The sequence below is a fragment of the Rhinopithecus roxellana genome, chromosome 16 (genome assembly GCF_007565055.1).
Source record: "Rhinopithecus roxellana isolate Shanxi Qingling chromosome 16, ASM756505v1, whole genome shotgun sequence".
NCBI classification, from domain to species: Eukaryota; Metazoa; Chordata; class Mammalia; order Primates; family Cercopithecidae; genus Rhinopithecus; species Rhinopithecus roxellana.
In genome coordinates, this window is record NC_044564.1 from 75,369,597 (window position 1) to 75,390,341 (window position 20,745).

A 20,745-nucleotide genomic window follows, 5' to 3' on the forward strand; every position below is an offset into this window, starting at 1 on the left:
AAGAAAGAAAGAAAGAAAGAAAGAGAAAGAGAGAAAGAAAGAAAAGAAAGAAAGAAAGAAAGAAGGAAGGAAGGAAGGAAGGAAGGAAGGAAGGAAGGAAGGAAGGAAGGAAGGAAGGAAGGAAAGAAAGAAAGAAAGAAAGAAAGAAAGAAAGAAAGAAAGAAAGAAAGAAAGAAAGAAAGAAAGAAAGAAAGAAAGAGAAGGAAGGGAGAAAGAGAGAAATGTTGGAGGGGCAGTAGGGTCAGATGCAGAGAGAAGCCTGAGGGAGAGCTGGGGTTAAGTGTATTTGAGCAACCATAAGAAAGCTACTGTGGCTGGAGCTTAGCAACCAGGAAGGAGAGCACTAGGAACCTGGGCTGGTGGGCAGAGGCCCAGTCATTTAGGACTTACAGACCATAGTAAGAAGCTTAGGTTTTAATCTAACAGTATAAGAATGGAGGCTTACACTGAGGTCTTCAGAGAATGAAGCAAGGCACTGCGAAAGCAGGAGCATGAGGTCTGGCCAATCTCAATCTCTTTGAGACTTCCGAGGTTCCAGTATGAATCTTATCAGACACTGTTACTTAATCAGATGCCCCTTTCATGGCTGCATCAGCCTTTTAATTCTCCTGGAGGAGGCAGCAAATGAACAAGGAGGAGGACATCTCTGTACTAGCACTGCAATCCTAAGGACTGCAGTGAAATTTAGGGAAGAAAACAGATGGAGGTCAGAGCCTCTGTGACCCAGCTATCAAAAAAACCATTGGCTTATTTTGGCCTTGTTTAAGTACCCTCAGATTACTGGGAACTGTTATTTGTGAAATACATGTATAAATGGGTTTGCATGTTCACTTGTACATCACAGATATTCTCTGATATCTGAGTGGGGACAAACTTAAGAGTACACACCAAGGCCTTCATTTGACATTGAGGGAGCTAAAGCCCAGACAACTGAAGTGATTTGCCACAGTTTGCACAACTGTTTCAGAGTCTAGCCCTGCCTTTGTCTTCTCCCAGGTCTTCTCCTTTGTTTTCCCTGACACTGCCTTCTGTTTAACACATATAATCCATATAGTTTAGGTCCATGGCGTGCCCCTCTAAGGAAAAGAGAGTCAATTAAGCAGTAGAAAAAACTGAATTGTTGTTTTAGGCATGAAGTCCTAAGAGGAGACTGACTGTAATAAGCCAATGTTTTCTTCTTGTCTTATACCACACTGTTACTTCCTTCCACACTTCGTGGCTCTTTGGGAACACAGAATCCCAGAGAATGGAGATCCTATTAGTAGGAAAAGAAGAGTTGAATATTTGCTTGAATTTTTATCTCCCAAATTTACCCTTCAAAGCAGAGTTCAGCCAGTCAGGCCCAAAAATCTTACTCTGTGGATGAGGGGTGCCCCATGGGAGTGTCTGTGTGACTGGCAAACATCTGATTTTTTCACTTAGCATCGGTCTACCTGCTTTGACCATTTTCATATGACCAAGCCTGGACAAGGTGACTGGCCTAAGCCACATGACTATGTTGGTCTCCCTGCTCTCACAAATGTTGAGTCGATTTAAAACTGGCTACTTCAAAGATATGCTTGAAACAGAGGCATTGCTACTTGAAGATTACTAACATCATGCCCTTTCCTCATACATCCTTAAACCATCATTAAACTTCAATGTTCTTCCCTATTCATTTTTCCACTTTCCCCAGCATATCTTCTCCCATGGTTTCCTGGTTTCCTTGGTCATTCATTTATCAGAAACTTGCAACTGTTTAGCAACAGTTTGGAACTCTCTCCTAACTTCCAAACCCAAGAGCAGAATGCCTAAGTCTTACAGGGAGCACGTTTTTCCCACTTCCTTTGCTATCTGCCCTCCGACCACCAATTTTTCCAGAAAATCATTCCTCTTCCTCCTATGTTTAGTTAGAAAACTGCACTACTGTAGATACAGTCTCCCAAGCTGCAAATGTTTCTCCTGTAGCAAGTTAGTCACTGTGTCTTTTCAATTCTCTCACATCTGCCCTTGCCTCTACCACTACTGCCCCTGACTTTCAGTCATCTCCTGCACAGACTTTAACAATACAGTTCTAATCATTCTCTTTACCCCTTGCAAACCTACCTGCAAGAGGCAATAACTCACCATTATTGACTGACTTCAAATGAATGTGACACCGCCCACCTCAAAAGGAAATTCCCAAACAGGAATCCAACAAAACTTGAACATAAACATGGGTTGTGGAATAGCACCTGCCACAGTTTCTTCTTTGAAGAAAATGAAAGTTGATTGTACAAGTGTAGGTACGTTTGTCACAAAGAAAATCAACCTCATCACATTTCAGGCACATGCTCAATGTAAGGGAAGGAGTGTCCCCAGACTTTAGATTTTAAGAGATCTTTGGGGGACTCCCTAGTTAGATGGCTTTCAAGACACATGGTCTCTCCTAGCTTCCATCTTCCCATCTGGAAATTCAGATATTAATAGTGCCCACTTGGCAGGATTGTTATATTATGTGATAATGTGTGCAACACAAATCTCTCTCTGCCTGATGCAAAGTAAATGGCATGAGATGCTTTTTTTTTTTTTTTTTTTTTTTTCTCCCTTAGCACTTCCTGGTTACTTCTCCCTTTATCCAAGCTCAAGCTTTTCCACAGCAATACTGGACCTGAGCAGAGGATTCTGGATGATCTTGCCAATGTGCTAACCGTGAGGGCGATTTAAGGTGAGCAGCCCTTTCTTCCGAGTCCCTTGCCTGGGTGTTGGGCAAATGGTTCCACCGGCTGGCTGACATATGTGGCCTGCTGCAGACTAATTTCTTGTGACATGTTGCCTTGAATGCACAGTCACAGAGCATGTGCTGAAGTGCTAAACACCCCCAAACTGTGCACTTTCCAATCTGTGAAAGCTTTTTGGTGGGTCCAGGCTTTTTTTCTAGACCTGAGGCATTATAATGAGGAAGCACATGGACACGTCATTGAGGCAATCTGTCACCTTGCAAATGCTTAATAGCAGCAGCAGGACCTGTGTGTCCCTCTCACTGAGCCAGACACCACCACACAGCTGCTCTTCTGTTGAAGTTGTTGCTGCATTAATGAGCTTCCAGACAAAGGCATGACTGTGTGGTGCGTAGCTCAGGGTCCGCGTGCAGGCTGGGAGTAATGCACAGAGGGAGATCTATGCTCGAAAATACTACTTCATGTGCAAAAACTGGTTTGGAGCCCACAGGAATTATTGTGTTTCTTGAGACTTCAAAACTTGTAAAGGCCAGATCATCCCCCTGCAATATTTTACGATAACAGTAGCATGTTAACAGCTATCTGATCCTCTAGGGTTTATAGTGTTTTCACGCTTTGAACCTCACCATATCACTCTAAATATATTGTTTTATGGATGAGAAAATTTGAGTCCTTCAAAGGTTCAACAAAATACACAAGTTCATGTGGCTAATAAAAGGCAGGGACAGCCCTTGAATAGAGACCTGTATGACTCCAGGTGATTGACTCTCTGAAGAATTATCACCAAACTTACTCTCAGTTCCCCCATATATGCTGAGATGTCACTGAAACAGCTAAAAAGGAAGCTTCTGATAGAAGGAGCTTTCAAGGGACTGAGCTTCTCCACTAAGATTTTAAGTCCTTTATCTGCCAGCATGTTAAAGGAGGAGACTAGGGCATCCCAGACGTTTTTCAAAAGCTAAGCATTACACCCAAAGCAGGTCCTTCCTCTGCCTTGTTTATGATGATGATATAGGAACCTTATGTGATACCTCACACCACCAATATAGGAGGTAAACAACTGAAAAACAACAAAGAATATAGAACAGATGTAGAAATCAAACCCCAAACCACCTCTACTACTTCTATGCTACTACTATTAATAAAATAATAATGCAGATAAAAACAGCAATAACAAAAATAACAGTTAGTAGTCAGCATTTCTTTAGCCTCTACCATATAACACTTAGTGTTTGCATACATTTTCTTGAATTCTCTCAACAATCGTCAAATAGGGGTTGTCGTCCTTTTGCAGATGAGGACACTGAGGTTCAGAGAGGTAAGGAAATTTGCTGGAGGTCACAGAGTTTGTACATGGCAGAATGAGGCAAGATGCTCAGGTGTCTCGACTCCAAGGCTGTGCTATTTCCATTGGGCCATACTTGCCTTCTCGCAAGGAGACAGATAATCACCAAACTAGTGAGTAGTGTCCCGGAGGTTAGGACATCCCCATCACCCAGTCTGGCCAAGGCTAAAAAAGACTAATAAGTGCATAGCTGCTCCTTCTGGTCATCCAAGGCTAACGATTATCCTTTGGGACCCAGAAAACGGGTTTCAATAACCTGCTTTTAATCTTCTGTGTCTGGCCAAGAAATAATGAACAAAGGAACAACTTCTAAAAAAATCTGGCTTCAGGTGTGCGTTCAATCGAACCCTCTGACGATGTGTTAAAGTATCTGTGTACGTGCACACACACCTACATTCATGCCACACAGGTGTAGGATGCGAGCAGAGAACAGTAGGCTGATTACATGTCCTTTTCTGCCTCCTGACAGCTATGAAACTACAAGTGGGTAGATTATAGTTGAAGATAAAAATAGACATTATACTGCCGCTTTCTCTTCCCAGCTTTTTAGTCGCTCCAGCTTGAAAGCATATTGTAGCATTTTATTGTAGTCTGGGCTCTTGTGGCTTCTCTTGTTTGCCATTCCTTTTTGGAAAACTAGAAACATTCCCTCTCCATGGGGAAATGAACTCAAGTGAGAGAGAGGCAGGAGAGTGCGCGTGTGTGTGTCTGTGTGTGCGTGCTTGTGTGTACGCCCATGTCCCTCCATGCCTGAGGGAGGAAAGGAGGTAGAACGAGTACATGTGTGTGCCTGTGTCCCACTGCCTCTAAGAGAGGAGAGGAGGCAGAGTGTGAATCTGAATAGAGCGGAAATTGGAAATTGACACAGCTGTTTTTGTTTCACTGTAACCATTTTTAGAACCTCAGGATGCACTAAGCTTCCAAAGGAGGCAGCCCACTCAGCCTTGGGATTCAACATTAGCCAAGAGTGAGTAGTGATTTGAAGGCATTGGATGCATCATCCCAAGGTCTAGAGTAGACCCCTCGTCCAAGCATTGCATGTCACTTGGTATAATGCATATTCGGTGCCCTCTTTGTCTGGCAGTTAAACTGAATTGTGCAAGTAGTTGCATCTCAGGTCTCATCCCAAACCCTATCCTTTCCGTTTATCATCTCCATTCTTTCTCCTGAAATTTTCTTTTAGGGTCACTTCAAACACAGCAAGGCACAATGTTCCATGTTTCACGCTTAGGTTCCCTGGACAACAGCACCGCCAATCAGTGTAGTTATGTTTTATAATACACATTTCTGTGCCCACCACAGATCTGCTGAATTTGATTATATCAAGAGTTTGAATTTTAGCAGCCTACTCCTGGTTGTTAGTGTCATAAGCACTAAATTTTTCAAATGCCTAAGCGGCAAAAAAAAAAAAAAAAAAAGAAAAACTCAAGACTTTGGTGTTGCACTTGCCTGGTATTAACCACTGAAATATTCAGCCTCTCGTCATCTTCACTAGTTCTACCACTTTATGCCCAGGAAAAAAATGAGAGCTATTTACAAGCTTTGTGACCCTCATCAACTCACAATTTCTCTGGGTTTCATTTCTTTATCTGCAAAATGGGGATGATAATGGCACCTAGTGTATAGGGTTGTTGTAAAAATTAAATGAGAAAACATATATGTTAACATAGGGCAGTAGTGATCAGTTGGGAGTGGGGTGATGTTGCCCATCAGGAGACAGCTGACTATCTGGAGACATTTTTGGTTGTCATTTTTGTCGTGCATCTAGGGGTCTGAATAGGGGTGCTACTATGATGTAGAATGGAAGCCATGGATACTGCTAGACATCCTACAATGCACAAAGAAGCCCTCCACAATAAGGAATTACCAGCCCAGCATATCAATCCTTACCATTTGGAGAAATCCAGGTGCGAAGTTTAGCACATCAGGCCTGGGTTCGAATTTTAGGTGCCACAATCTAGCTGTGTGATCTTGGGTAGATTGCCCAGCCATTTGGAGCTTCAATTTCTCCATCTGTAAAATAGGGATAAAAATTCCTGTCTCACAAGGTTAGCGAGAGTTCAAAGAAGTAATTTATAAAATATGTCTGGCATATTTTCAGTAGGGTCCTTTCTTTTAGTTCCTCTTAAAAGAGGCTGGTTTCCACATTCATAATAACCTAGGAAGCCTATGGCGTCCTTACCTTTACTTCGCAAGTGAGGTACTTTATGTGTTGGCTCAGAGCAGGGCACATATGGCCCATCATCTGAGCATACATGCATGGCCAGGCCCTGTTACTGAGGTGAGGAATCATAGGGCCCCCTGTTGGGCCATGGCTCCAGGACAGCCCCATAGACAGCCACAGGCTGACATGCTTACCCTGAATGCACTATTAACCCCATGATGCTATTTTTAAATAATGAAAGAACAGCTTATTGGGAAAAGAGAGTACAAAGCCTAAAAATAAATCTAGCTAACAAGGTGAGGTTTACAATATAGAGAGAAGAGAAACATTACACCCTTGAACATTTAGGCCATCGGAATTAGGATCCCCCAAAATTACCATTAACTACTTATTTATCCACTCAAATGAGAGAGAGCAGTGGTGTAGATAAATCAGTGCTGTTTTAGATTTTATGTGTGACCTCAAAGAGCACATAAAATCTAAAACATTGCATTGATTTATCTATATCTTGATGCAAAAAGCATCAAGGCTATGCAAGATCTTGGTGTACTCTTCTAAACACGCTGCTGTTTCTGGATGTCCCATCCCAGATACTCTCATGTTAAACTTGGCACTACTGTCAGTGGAGTAGGAGAGGCTTGGAATTTCACTACTGTGGGGGCAACCTGAACCTATAATGATCACAAACATACAGCAGTTGCCAGATCTTAAAAATTAACTTGCACTGGGAGAGAGATGTGGAGACCTCCCCACAACCTCACTTCTCTCCAAGTCCCAAGGCCACCCAAGTCATCTTCATTCCTCTACTTTCTAGCACAATTTGAACGCACTTTTTTTTTTTTTTGTCCACCTAATGTGCTCAAAGTACAAAATGACTAACGGCATGGTTCAAGCCCTCAAGGAGTAATAAAGGCAGAGGAAACAAGATCCCCACTCCCCACAAAATTAAGAGCTGCTGTGCCCTAAGAAAGAAAAGATGCAAATCAGAATCAGGGTTCTTACTATTTGTGTTTTGAACCCAGTCACACACCTCCCTCCTGGGAAGGGGAGAGAAGGGAGTGGGGTGAGTGGCTCTGCTATAGGATTTTTGCTCCAGATAGAGATGGAAACAAGCAACCACCACACAACTGCTGCCACAGCATGGAGCCTGCGATGAAGTCAGCAGGCAGGTGCCGCCTCACTCTCCCTCATCCCTCTCATCGTTATCAGGCACAGCTGCATCAGCTTTTACTTTTCATTCTGGTCAAATACACTGTAAATTCATCCCGCTCATCAGGAAGTCTCCGTTAAGGAAATGAGACTCTGACGTGATCCCAGCAGAGTGCCAAGACCAGAGAAACTCAGACCCCCAGCGGGCTGTCTGCCTGAGGGAATCTTAGCCACACAAATGGAAGGCTGCTTTTGTCTTTCTGGGATGGTGGAGCGGGGAGCAATGCTGCCTTCCAGGGCTACCCCTAGCGTGGGTCTCAGAATCTCGAGGATAAAGGACCCTGCCTACGCTTTCTCTGTACTGTCAGCTTTGCCCAAGAAAAAAAAAGAAAAAGTGCTCTCCATCTACCCTGGGTAGGGACAAAATGCAATGTTGTGTAATCCCATGGCAGCCCTTGAAGTATGTAGGTAGTATCTTCATTTTATAGTGGGAAAAAAATGATTCTCAGAGAATAGAGAAGGGCCTCTTTCCCCAAGGAGGCCTCCTCAGGTATAAAATTCACTTTACATTGAAATATGTGCAAGTGGTTAAGAAAGAATCTGATCTTGTTACTCCCTTGCTTAAAACCCTCCAAAAGCTTCCCCATTGCCTGAGGCAGTACTTCTCAACCCTGACTGCACACTGGAATTACCTGGGGAAATTTTAAAAATGCCAATGTCCTGGCCCCAACCCAGACCAATTAAACCAGAATCTATGGGGGTGGAACTCAGACTTGGCACTGGTGTTTTTTGAAAGCTGCTGAGCAATTCTCAAGTGCAGTCAAGATTAAGAACCACTGCCCTAAGGGATTAGTGTCAGGCTCCTTAACATCTCTTGCCAAATTCTCTGCAGCAAGGCCCTTGCTTATTTCTGTGGCCCTATTGCTCACCACTCTCTCCTACTCCCTTCTTACCTATTCTTCATCCCTCCTCTGCCAGCTTGAGCTTCTCCAGAGGAGTTACATACTCACACCTCTTTGCTTTGATGCTCTACCATCGATCTCCCTAAAATGCCACTCCCTCTCTTCACCTAATTCCTGCTTGTTCTTTCAGATGGAGCTCAGCACTGTTGCTTCCAGGAAGCCTTCCCTGACCCCCTCTAGTGATCCTCCCAGGTGCTCTATATGAGCATACCTCTAGCACTCCCATACATTGCAACTGATTTTCACTTATATTCTCCCTCCCTGGAATGAGTGCCTTGACCAGACCAGATTCTATGCTTCTCCTCATTCTCAGTACACAGCACCAGGGCACTCAAAAAGTTTGTTGATCCAAAAGAATTGAGAGTAGGGACTCACACACTCATCCTTGTACAACAATGTTCACAGTGGCATTATTCACAACTGCCAGATGTGGGAAACAACCCAAGTGTGTATCACAGATGAACGGATAAGCAAAATGTGGCATATAATACATACAATGGGTTATTGTTCAGCCTTTCAAAAGAAGGAAATTCTGACACATGTACAACATGGATGGAAAATGTTATACTAAGTAAGCTTGACATACAAGGATAAATATTGTATATTTATGTGAAGTGTCCAAAATACGCAAATTCATAGAGACAGAAATTAAAATAGGGGTTACCAGGAGACAGGGGCATGAAGGGGAAGGGGTAATGGGAGCTCTTTAGTAGGTACAGAGTTTCTGTTTGTGATGATGAAAAAGTTCTCAAAATGGGTTAATGGTGATGGTTGCACAACATTGTGAATGTACTTAATGCCACTAAATCATACACTTAAAAATGGTTAAAACAGTAACTTTTATGTTATGTGCATTTTACCACAATTTTAAAAAGAAAAACATTGCTGAATAAATAAATCACATTGTACTTAGAAGAGCATCTAAAGGGCCTTACTCACGGCCCCTTACACCATGTGATGTGGCTCCTGCTGTCCTGTCTGATCTCATCTCCTACCCTTTTCCTGTAAGTACGCTACTCTGACCACATTGCACTCCTGTTTTTTCCTGCAAAAATACCAGACTTGTTCTCTCAAGTTCATTGCAATAGCTTTCCAGTGCTTAAAATGATTTTCTTCTACATCTTCATATGGCTCCCTCCCTCCCTCTTAATTAAGCGTCCTTCCTCAGAAGAACATGACCACTCCATTTCAAACTACTAACTTCACTCCTACCATCCAAATTAGTCTTTATATTGGTTAAGCTAATGCTTGTGATGTCATGAACAAACTCTAGAATCTCAGTGACTTAAAACAGTCCTAAACTTTAGGGTGCATCCAGATCATCTTGAGGACTTTTTAAAACACAGATTGCTAGACCCCACCCCTCCAAGATTCAGTATATCTGGGGTGGGGCCCAAGAATATCCATTTGTGGTAAGTTCCCAGGTGCTATGGTTTGAATGTTTGTGTCACCTCCCGTTAAAACAATCCCCAGTGCAACGGTGTTGTATTAGTCCATTTTTGTGCTGCTGATAAAGACATACTGGAGGCTGGTCAATTTACAAAGGAAAGAGGTTTATTGAACTCACAGTTCATATGTGGCTGGGGAGACTTCACAATCCTGGTGGAAGGTGAAAGGCACATCTCACATGGTGGCAGACAAGAGAAGAGAGATTGTGCAGGGAAACTCCTGTTTTTAAAACCATCAGATCTTGTGAGACTTAATCACTGTCACAAGGACAATGCAGGAAAAACCCACACCCGTTATTCAACCACCTTGCACCGGGTTCTTCCCACGACACATGGGAATTGTGGGAACTACAATTCAAGATGAGATTTGGTGGGGACACAGTCAAACCATATCAAGTATTAATAGGTGGAGCCTTTACTTTAAGAGGTGAATAGGCCATGGAGGCTCCACTCTCATGAATGAGATTAGCGACTTTACAGAAGGACTAGCAGGAACTAGCTAGATTCCTTTTCCCCTTTTGTCCCTTTTACCATGTGGGGACACAGTATTCAAAGTGCCATCCTGGAAACAGAGAACAGTCTTCACTAGATACCAAATCTGCTTTGCTCTGATCTTGGACTTCCCAGTCCCCAGAACTATGAGGGATACATTTCTATTATATATAAATTACCCAGTCTCAGGTATTTTGTCATAGCATCACAAACAAACTAAGATTCCAGGTGATGCTGATGCTAGTCTAGGGACCCAATTTTGAGAACCACTGGTTTAACACAAAGTTTATTTCTCACTCACATGACCATTCCATATAGGCATTTCGAGCTGGGAAGTATTCCTCCATCCAGTGATTCAAGGACCCTATGGCACCACTTCTTTTAACACAGTGCCCATGGTTATCCCAGGAGTGCTCTCCCTCCAAGTCAAACAAAATAGAAAAGAGCATGAAGGACCACAAATGAAAAATTGTTATGGTCCATGCCTGCACGTGGCATGTCACTTCTTTTCACATTTTATTAGCCAGAACTCAGTCAAATGGCCACATTGAACTGCAAGGGAAGTTGACAAATACACTCTATCTTTGTGTCCATGTGCAAGAGTAAATGGGATTGGTAATCTACTATACCTACCAGCCCCTCATGCTATTATATTTGTCTTTATAATAAGGCCTATCTCTACCTGATATGAAATCACATATTTATTTGCTTACCTTTTAATTGCCTCTCTTCATGAGAGTGTAGGCTACATGAGGGCAGAGACCCTCTCTTGTTCATCACTGTATTTTCAGTACCTAGTACAGTGCTTGGAATTGTGAACATGGAAGGCACCAATAACTCTTTCTTGAATTATTAAATGCATTTTTGAGGGGCACACTCTCTGATGCCCTCATATTTACCTCTTCTTTCAGATGCTCTTGAAACCATATACTTTATCCTGCTTATGTCACTGAGCTCCTGTCATAAGAGTAGGCCCGTCTTTAATTAAGCCAACATATGGGACAAGTTTTTCTAATAGCAGTAACAAACTTATGTTGCCCTCACAACTGCTCTGTCCTGAGCATATCAGTCATGGTAGCTTATATTCCCAATGTCTCTTTCTAGTTTACCCTAGTGGCTTTCTTTGTAAGCGACAGGAAGAGCCCCCAAATTCATTCCCAGCCAGGCTGAGGACTCATGAGTTGGTCTAGCATAAAGCAAATTCTGAAGGAGTGATGGTAACTAAAGACAGATAGCTATCTTGTGAGATTTGAACTAGAGGAGTTAGGAAATTAACCAGCAAAACATAAAAGAGTAAATACACAGAAAGAAGTAGACACACTCTAAAGTAGTGACAGTCAAGAGAGATGAAGCAACTGCCTTGGATCCTCACAGCCTTACTGTTTCAATTGTAGTAAATTGCAGGATGACTTTAAAATAAACCCCATTCATGAAGGGGTCTAAATGAGTAACTGTTCCTCATTTGGTTATGAGCTTGACTAACCTGAACCAGTACCTGTTGACAGGATAGCTAACAGTTCAGTAAGTGGGCTCAATGAGGGGTTAGCACATTCATATGCCACTTATATAGCCAGTTTAACAAAATGCCCCACCCAGAGATGGTATCTAGGACTACATACTCCATCCAGGATATTAGTTGCTCCCTGCCCTCATTACCTTATACTAAGGATACCACAGCAGTTTCTTCACTACCTTTCTCATCTCTTCTGCACCTGTTCATCAGATTCATCTCTCATAAATCACAACTTTTGCTCCAACACTCCCCTGCTCTGAACCCTCTAATGTTCCCCACAGATCACAGAACTAACATTTAATTTGCATTCATGTGATAAGAATTATTCTAGGGCTGCATATACATTGTCTCACTTTATCCTCAGACCAACCCTACAGTTAGGACCACCATCTTTATTTTGCAGCTATAGTGATTGGATCATGAAAGGAATGAATAAATTGCCCACAAACATGGAGCTAGGAATCAGCAGAGCCAAAGTAGAAACCCACATATGCCTGTTTCTAAAACTTCTCCTATTTACAAATAGTATAAATTCTTGCACTCATTCAGATATTGGCTGAGTGTCAACCATGTGCTGGGAATTGTGCTAGTTACCAGGATTACAATAATTTACTGATAAAGTATCATTAGTATTAGACAGGGAGTATGAATTCTAAGGATGCAAACTGTGGGAATTGTTTCAAGCCTCATTGCTCAGGGAAGCCCTTCTCAAGGCAGTGTCGTTGCAGTTATCTGAAGGTCGAATAGGAGTGAGCAATCTGCTTTCTATTAGGAACATTATCCTGGTGGCAAAGAGCATAATGCCTTGTCTCTCTCTCTGACTCCCATAGACTGCTAGGCAGGGAAGAAGGAGACTGGGGAAAGAAGGGATTAAGGGAAAAACCCAAACTGACCTATTAATTGTCAAATGATATCACCAAAGCATATTTTGAATTTCAACAATACCTATCCTTTGGGTTTACAATTGGTCCTGTGTAATTTTAAACTAAAATCTATTTCCTTATCCAGCAGCATCTCTTTCTTCTTCCATACAGAGATGCAATTTCATTGCTAGTCTGTTGGCAGTGCTAATTATATTCTCCATCGCACATTCCTGATTGCATGGAATTAAATAAGGCAGGTGTGGAGGTGACAGAACAAAACAAAATATATGACTTACATGACAGACTGATTGGTTTGGTGGAGGACACGGTAAAAACAGCAAATGTTACTCTATATAAAGATTAGGGCAAAAGGCACAATAGAGTCACACTTTTATACAGATAAATCACATCAAATTGAGAATAATTTTTAGCGGTTTCCTCTATTATAAATGTAGTCTGAACACACTGTCTTACTGTTTTCAGCCTTTCACAAGCTTCTGATTTACCTTCTATTTAAGATGTCTCTAAATTAACAGAGAGAACTATTTTGATAGAATATTCAATTTTGCATTTACAACTTGAAGGTTGATTCACAATCATCACTTCAACGTCAGAGTGAAAGTAGAAATTATAAACATCTTTATAAGAGCTTTACCAAACGGGGACAAAAATGGAAAATCAATTCTGGATAAGAAACAGAAATAGAAAATCTGGGCAAATAAGCCAGACTCTATATCCAAACTGGATTAGATAAGTTTCATAAGTGATAAAATATTTGTGGGAATGGGATGTCCCCAAATCAGAAAGCCTGACTTGTGGTTTTGCTGATGCCTCCCATAAAAGTGAAACTATAATTTTAGTCATATGCATATATGCTGTAGTTGTGTGTTCACCAATCCCTTTTCCTTTTCTCTCTGGGTTCATCTTCTGTGCCCATATTCCCAGCCTCCCCTAGATGAGGTGTGGCCTTGAGACTGAGTTCCACCCAATGAAATGTCAATGGAAGTCCTAGAGGAGCCTGGGACCATAAATGACTAAGCAGAGCACAGCCATCCCACCCCTCCACACACATCTGCCCTGACCCACATTAGACCTCAATGGAAGGAAGCAAATGCCTTAAGTGGCTGAGCTTCCAGTGTTGTTTTTTTTGTCCAGTAGCTGACTAACCCTAAGTCAACAAAAGACAGAAATGGCACAGGGCCCACCATAGTAGACCACAATTTGTAGGCCATGAGCTAACCTACAGATGAATGAGTTAACTGCAGTTGTTCTAAATGGTTCTACTGGATATTGATGGTTGAGAAACTTTATATGAAGATATAATAAGGTTTTTGAATAAATTTCAAAAGGCCAGAGCATATGAGGAACCAAGTTAGAAAGGAGGAGTGGATGGAAGGAAAGATGAGTAAGGGGGTAATGCAACTGGTACCTAAGATGCCCCTTCCAAATCTGTGAGCTCCTGAGAAAGGTAATCAGGTTCCTCTTTGTTTAAATGCTTCATGTATACACCAGCGAATAAAGTCCGAAACCTCTAAAGTTGGCATTAAACACTCTCCATAATCTCATCCCTGCTCAGCTCTTTAACCAATTTATGCCAGAGGTTGCAAATTTTTGTGTGTGAAAAATCAGACCTTGGCAATGACCTTGAGCAGAAGGGAGGATATAAATAACTCCCACAAGCTTAGCATTCCAATGATGGAATGCTAGGCATAAATTTAATCTTCAACTACTATCTATCCTCTGCTTGACCCACCCTGTATTGCATGTGTTTCCTTAACAACCCCCACCTTATGTCTTGATGTGTAACATTCCCTTTGTAAGGTGTACCCTTCCCCCACCTCATTTACCTCCATAATTCATAATCATCTTTCCAAGCTGAGCTTAAACCACATCTCTGATACCTGTTCTTCCTAGGAAACACGCTTCTTAAGCTGGGTTCCCATAATAATATTATTATTTTTTTTTGAGACAGTATTTCGCTCCTGTCACTTAGGCTGAAGTGCAGTGGTGTGATCTCAGCTCACTGCAACCTCCACCTCCCAGGTTCAAGCGATTCTCCTGCCTCAGCTTCCCAAGTAGCTGCAATTACAGGCATGCACCACCACACCTGGCTATTTTTGTATTTTTTTTTTTGTAGAGATGGGGTTTCACCACGTTCGGCAGGCTGGTCTCAAACTCCTGACCTCAGGTGATCCACCTGCCTTGGCCTCCCAAAGTGCTGGGATTACAGGCATGAGTCACTGGAACTGGCCACCCATAACCCTTTATAACCACATGTATCACAGCACTTTTGAAAGTCATGATTGTTGCTCATCATTCTCATCCTTGCTAGATGCATATGACCTTGATGATAAGAACGACATGTGACGGCTCTTTCCCCTTGGCCTGTTGAGTATCTTGCCCCTTGCTCCCCCCACTCCACCAGAGTAACAAAAAATAAGTGTATGATTGAGTTGAAAACACGGCACTTCCTGGGGTGTACAGTCCAGATGTGACTAGAGACAGTGGAATGCTGTGAATATTTTCCAGGAAACCTAGGAAATATGCCAGCAAAAGAAGTCCACTGCAGCTCTTGAATAAGTTTTGCTTTACAGATTGTCAGTCAGACTTAAGGTGGAATTACACTTTTCTCTAAGTACAGATGTCAAAGGAAAGCAGGCTTAGGAACGTATACATTCTCTAAAGATGCCTTAGAATATATACAAATAAAAAGTGAACATGACTACCTGAGAAATAAAAATAAATCTGGATCAAAGGACTTCTTGATTTCAAAGGCCACCTCTTCCTGACTTCATACATTAAAAATATTCATTTTCCCCTTAAATAAAGTGGGCTTTTATTCCACTGTTAAAATGCAAGTACCAGAAATATCCTACATGTACAACAGGGGCATGGTTAATTACATCATGGACTAGCCAAAGGAAGAAATTATAATGGCATACAAAAATGTTCACTTCCAATTTTGACTAAAAGGACTATAAAAACTCTATCGAAAGTATGATCTCAACATTATATTCATTTTAAATTATATTCATATATATATGTGTGTGTGTGTATATATATATATATTTTGTTTGTTTTGTTTTGTTTTGTTTTTTTGAGACAGCGTCTCGCTCTGCCACCTAGGCTGGAGTACAGTGGCGCAATCTTGGCTCACTGCAACCTTTGCCTCCCAGGTTCAAGTTATTCTCCTGCCTCAGCCTCCCAAGAAGCTGAGACTACAGATGCGCACCACCACACCCGGCTAATTTTTGTATTTTTATTAGAGACAGGGTTTCACTATGTTGGCCAGGCTGGTCTCAGACTCCTGACCTCGTGATCCGCCCGCCTTGGCTTCCCAAAGTGCTGGGATTACAGGCGTGAGCCACCGCGCCCAGCCGCTATTTATATTTTTAAAAAGGAAAGAACTGCAACAAACTGCTGTAATTGTGATTTTGTAAGAGCAGTAGTGTGGATGGCTTTATTTTCTCCCATATGCTTTTTCATATTTTTCAGGTTTTCTATGATAAAGGCAGAATATTTTTATAATTAGAAAATGCAAGAATGCTCTCTTTTGAATCTTATTCCCAACTCTTTATAACTGTGACCTTCATGCAAGCACTACACTTCTTGATTGCTTCAGCTTTCTCATCTGGAAATGGAGATGATGGTTCTATTTAGGGTTTTTATAAGATAATCATGAGGTAGTCCACATGAAACACTTAGAACAGTGGCTGGCATACAGCAAACCTTGATAAATGTCACCCAAAGTTGTTGCATGTGGAAGAGCCCAGCGAGGGTTCAGAAACTTAAGCAGTGAGGTCAGATGGGGAGAGGATAGGCTCAAATAGCAAACCTTTGTCCCCTATGGTTTTACTCAAGACTGCTGAGGGATTCAAACCTGGCAAATTATTGGTTCCCTGTCATGCAATGCTCAGTATCTTCTTTGCTCAACACAGCTGCCAGAGAGGAAGGAAGAAAAGATCAATTTTCAAGTTTATTCTCCATTGTCTTTCTACTTTCTCACTGCACCCACCCTTTCATTTGTATTTTGTCTTAACTGCCAATTTTGGGCTTAATTGGTAGAAGGCAAAGAAGCTCAAATAAAACAAAGCTCAGCAGAACATAAAGAGAAAAAGGACTAAAAAAAATCAAGGCATGAATGGCTGTCTCAACTCTGTATAATCAGAAGCAGGTTGACATGGCACTGAAACATGTATGACCTCCTATTGAAGTGGACTCATGTTTCATTTACTGCTCCAATTTTCTCATGGCAGAGATAATTTACCTGTGTGATGATTACATAGTACCTCCAGTGTCTCAGGAACTGTTGCCTACTGTTGTATCTTGAATTTGGGAAATCTGTCTGCTTTCAAAGTACTGAAGATAATTTGAGAGGCAAGGCAATCTCATTTCCCCTCCAACACAGTTGCGGACGTGGGTTCAATCTATTAAAGTCAATTGGTAGATGTGCGCAAGAAGTCTAATTAGAGATATTCAGATAGCAGGCACAGGTTCCGTTTGCATTCTAGGATATTTTTAAAAATCAATGTCCATGCACAGGAATAAAACTGAGCATTTATTTTAAAGCCACAGATTACAGCAGTGCCATGTACAGAAAACCAGTAGAGGGGCTATAGGTCAATACAAAAATACTACCTCATGGGGAAGAATGATTAGAAGGGATGGGCTGAATTTTCACCTCCAGGTCACAAGTTCAAAATGCTGCCCAGCTCTGCCTGTATGATGTTTATAACCCACTGACAGTCCATGTAAAAAGGGTTGGCTCAGAGACTATCTTTTCACCAGAAATTGTCGTCCTTTCAGGGAACAGACTGAGAAACAGTAGAAACCCCCCAAATGAACTCACCTATGCAGCTCCTCGAGGTGTATTCCAGCTGGCACAGTCATGTCAATTGCCCATTGACTAAAGCCCATTTCCAGCGTTCTTGACCCAGGCTCTGTGGCTGTGGGCCCTGGGAAGGTGAGGCTTCCAGGGGGACACTCAGTTAACATCTCTTACCTTATGTCCTGACTTGCAGCCACAGAGTCAGAAAGAAGGAACAGAAAACATAAAAGTACTTCCAAACGTCCAAATACATCTCCTTCCTCCAGGTTCCTGGGGCTCGAGTTCTTCTGAGGTATTGAATCAAACTAGCAACTAAAAACTGAAGATGAAATATTCTCTAAAATTTAGCCTTTGTTTAAACAGAAAACGAATATTCATTAAACCATAACCATGTGACAGCACTCTATGAACTGTTTTCCTAGTCTTCCTTCATTTCACATATATTCAATGGAGAGCTGCTAAGCCAAAAAGCAAATTAAAAAAAAAAAAAAAAACAGGATATATGGATAAGGGAATATATTCCCTGTTGCAAGGAGTCTGCAGGAGTCCTTAATTCTTAAGCCTGTGAGGAAATTTTTACCTCGCCTTCCCAGAAGTATTTTAGGCAACTGAGAGTTAGTTGGCATCATCATCACCACTATTATCGTTATCATTCCCATTGTATAAAGTTGAGAACTGAGGCTAAAAGAATTGAAGTAATTGCCCAAGATCACCCATCTACAAAGTAGCACAGCCCATAAGGCAACATAGACTCTGCAGTCAGTGGTTTCTGCTTACAACATGCCACCTTTTATTATAATTCAGAAATTCTTTCTCCCTAGTCCAGGTTTACCCAAAAGTTTGGCAAGATCAAAAGGAGACAACAGAATACTTGATACTATTCTAAAATCTCAAGGAAAAGAAAAAATAAATTTTCTTTGAGTATGACAACACAAATCTCTGGAATTAGTCAGTGCTACCTCTAGGGGCTGCAAGTCCTCCTGCCCTAACAGTTTTCATGTTGGATTAAAAATAATTAGTAGCATTCCACACTGTGCAAAGCAGAATCAGAACACTGCAATCCTCACCATGTGGGTGGCCAAGAAGAAATATCCTTCCCTTTCAGAGAAAGTCCAAGGTAGAGAAGCTGTGTGGCAGGGTGGAGAGGGAATAGCATCTGTATGAAGCCCACCTGAGTGTGAATCCTCAATCTATACCTGGTAATTGTATGACTCTGGGCATATTAATGTTAGCGTCCACATCTGTAGAAAAGTGGTGATAAATCCCATTTTGCAGGATTGTTGACAAGATGCTTGTAAAGCACTGAGAGGCATCCTAGGACATGGTAAGAACTCAATAATTGGATGCTATTATTTTTGTTCCTGGTCCTCCTAAGCCCCTGGAAATTGATATGCAGTGGAAGAGCAGTTTCATGGCACGTTCCATGGAATTCTCTGTTCTGACTGCCTGAGAACAGCATGCTGATCTCCTCTTGAGGTACACACACCCTCTTGCATCTGAGCAGTCACTCGCCATACATCTCTAGGGCCACCCATAAACGCTAAAAAACCCCTCAGAAGTCACCAAGAAGTTGTGCTTTATAGAGTGCAATTCTGTGACCCAAATCAGTCTTTGCCTTTGAATCAGTTTATGTTACTAGTTATTTAGTAGATTGATTGCTGCTATGGCAACTGCACATCCCTCTGCACAGACACAGGCATAAGTCCTTGATACAATCCTGGCTTAGTCTCTCTGGGTGCATTCAGTACATGCCAAAAATTACATAATATTGGGAAAATTAATTTCTTTTTGCACTATAAGCACTGGGGCTGCATTGTGGTGCAAAGAATAAATGAAGCCTGGTGTGTAAAGCAAGGGCTGTGCTTATCGTCCACCAGCTTGGAAGGAGAGAGAACTGAAGAGTTCCCAGCTGTTTTCTGGCCACACTGCTCACCTTCGGTTTCCACGGTTTCTGCCAAATATCAAGGCGGATGTGCCCAGAGACTGCAAATGCTACTCGGCTGTGATTCGGAGTCTTTCAGGAAAGCTTTCCACTAAGGTAGGGAAGTACAGGTTTTTCTTACATTAGAAGGAGTTGGGTAAGGATTCTGAGCCTACCACTTCTTTAGCTGCATGATCTTGGGCAAATCCCTTCAACTCTGAAACCTCAGTTTCCCCATCTACAACATGGAGAACTAAGAATGGCATCCTCTCCCTTTGTTGTTATGAAGATAATATGACACAACAACCCTGGCATGTAGACAGTCTGATAACTGGCAGGTCCATCTTTCTTTATCTTTCCTTTAAAAAAAATCTCTCTCTCTCTTTTTTTTTTTTTTTTTTTTTTGTGGTCCTTTTCTTCTGATTAGCAAGAGATATTATTAGGCCCATTGATTAAGGAGCTGGTTCTATGCTGTCCTTAAACATTTCTGCTTTAGAGGCTTGAGCTTCAATCAAATTCTGCTAAGTTGTCAAGTTTGCTTTATAATACAGATCAGCGTTTCTGGCTGGTTTGAGCCCAAGAAGACAGGCTAGATCCCATAAGTGAGTTTTGCTCTGTCCTATTCTGTCACTTCAGGCTTCTCCCCCTTTCCCCCAGCTTAAACTTCCTCAAAATGGCAGTTATTTATTATGAATGAGGATGGAAACTAGCGTGTAAGTAACAAAATTGCACCCACTTCTCGAAGAGTCCCTCACCTCTCATATTCTGAGAGAGGCTAAGCACTGTGATCATTGTTTGCTGAGGAAGCCATGTTATTAGCAGCCATGCTATTTCTATATCTGGAGATGCCAGGAGCACTTACAGAAATTCTTCTAAACCATATGTTGTTTTTATATTTTAACTACTCTTTATGTCTATATAATTTGCATAAATACAAAAATAAATAGCTGTCCTGCATTTCTCTGAAGATTGTAAACTCTGAAGAAAGAGGGAAAAATTTTCCCATATATCAGCCTTAATGGCAGAGTGCTTGGTATTCAGTGAAAGTCAGCAATGTTACAAGCCCAAATTGACTTTCTGGGATTTCATGGTTAATCACTTATGATGCAGATACTCTCTTTTTATGTACTTTCTACCACCAAGTTTGAGAAAGCATGGCATGATCAGACAAAAGACCAGAAAGAGTATTACCCCATAAACCAATACCAATTTCATCAACTTATTCTGAAGATCCCAGGATTCAAGGTCAGTTACCTGGGATGAAACAATTTATATGAAGAAATGCTTTGGCCACAAATTATAACAAGTGAGAACATGGCTCTAAAATCAGAGAGGCCTGGGTTCTGGATTCTAACCCTGTC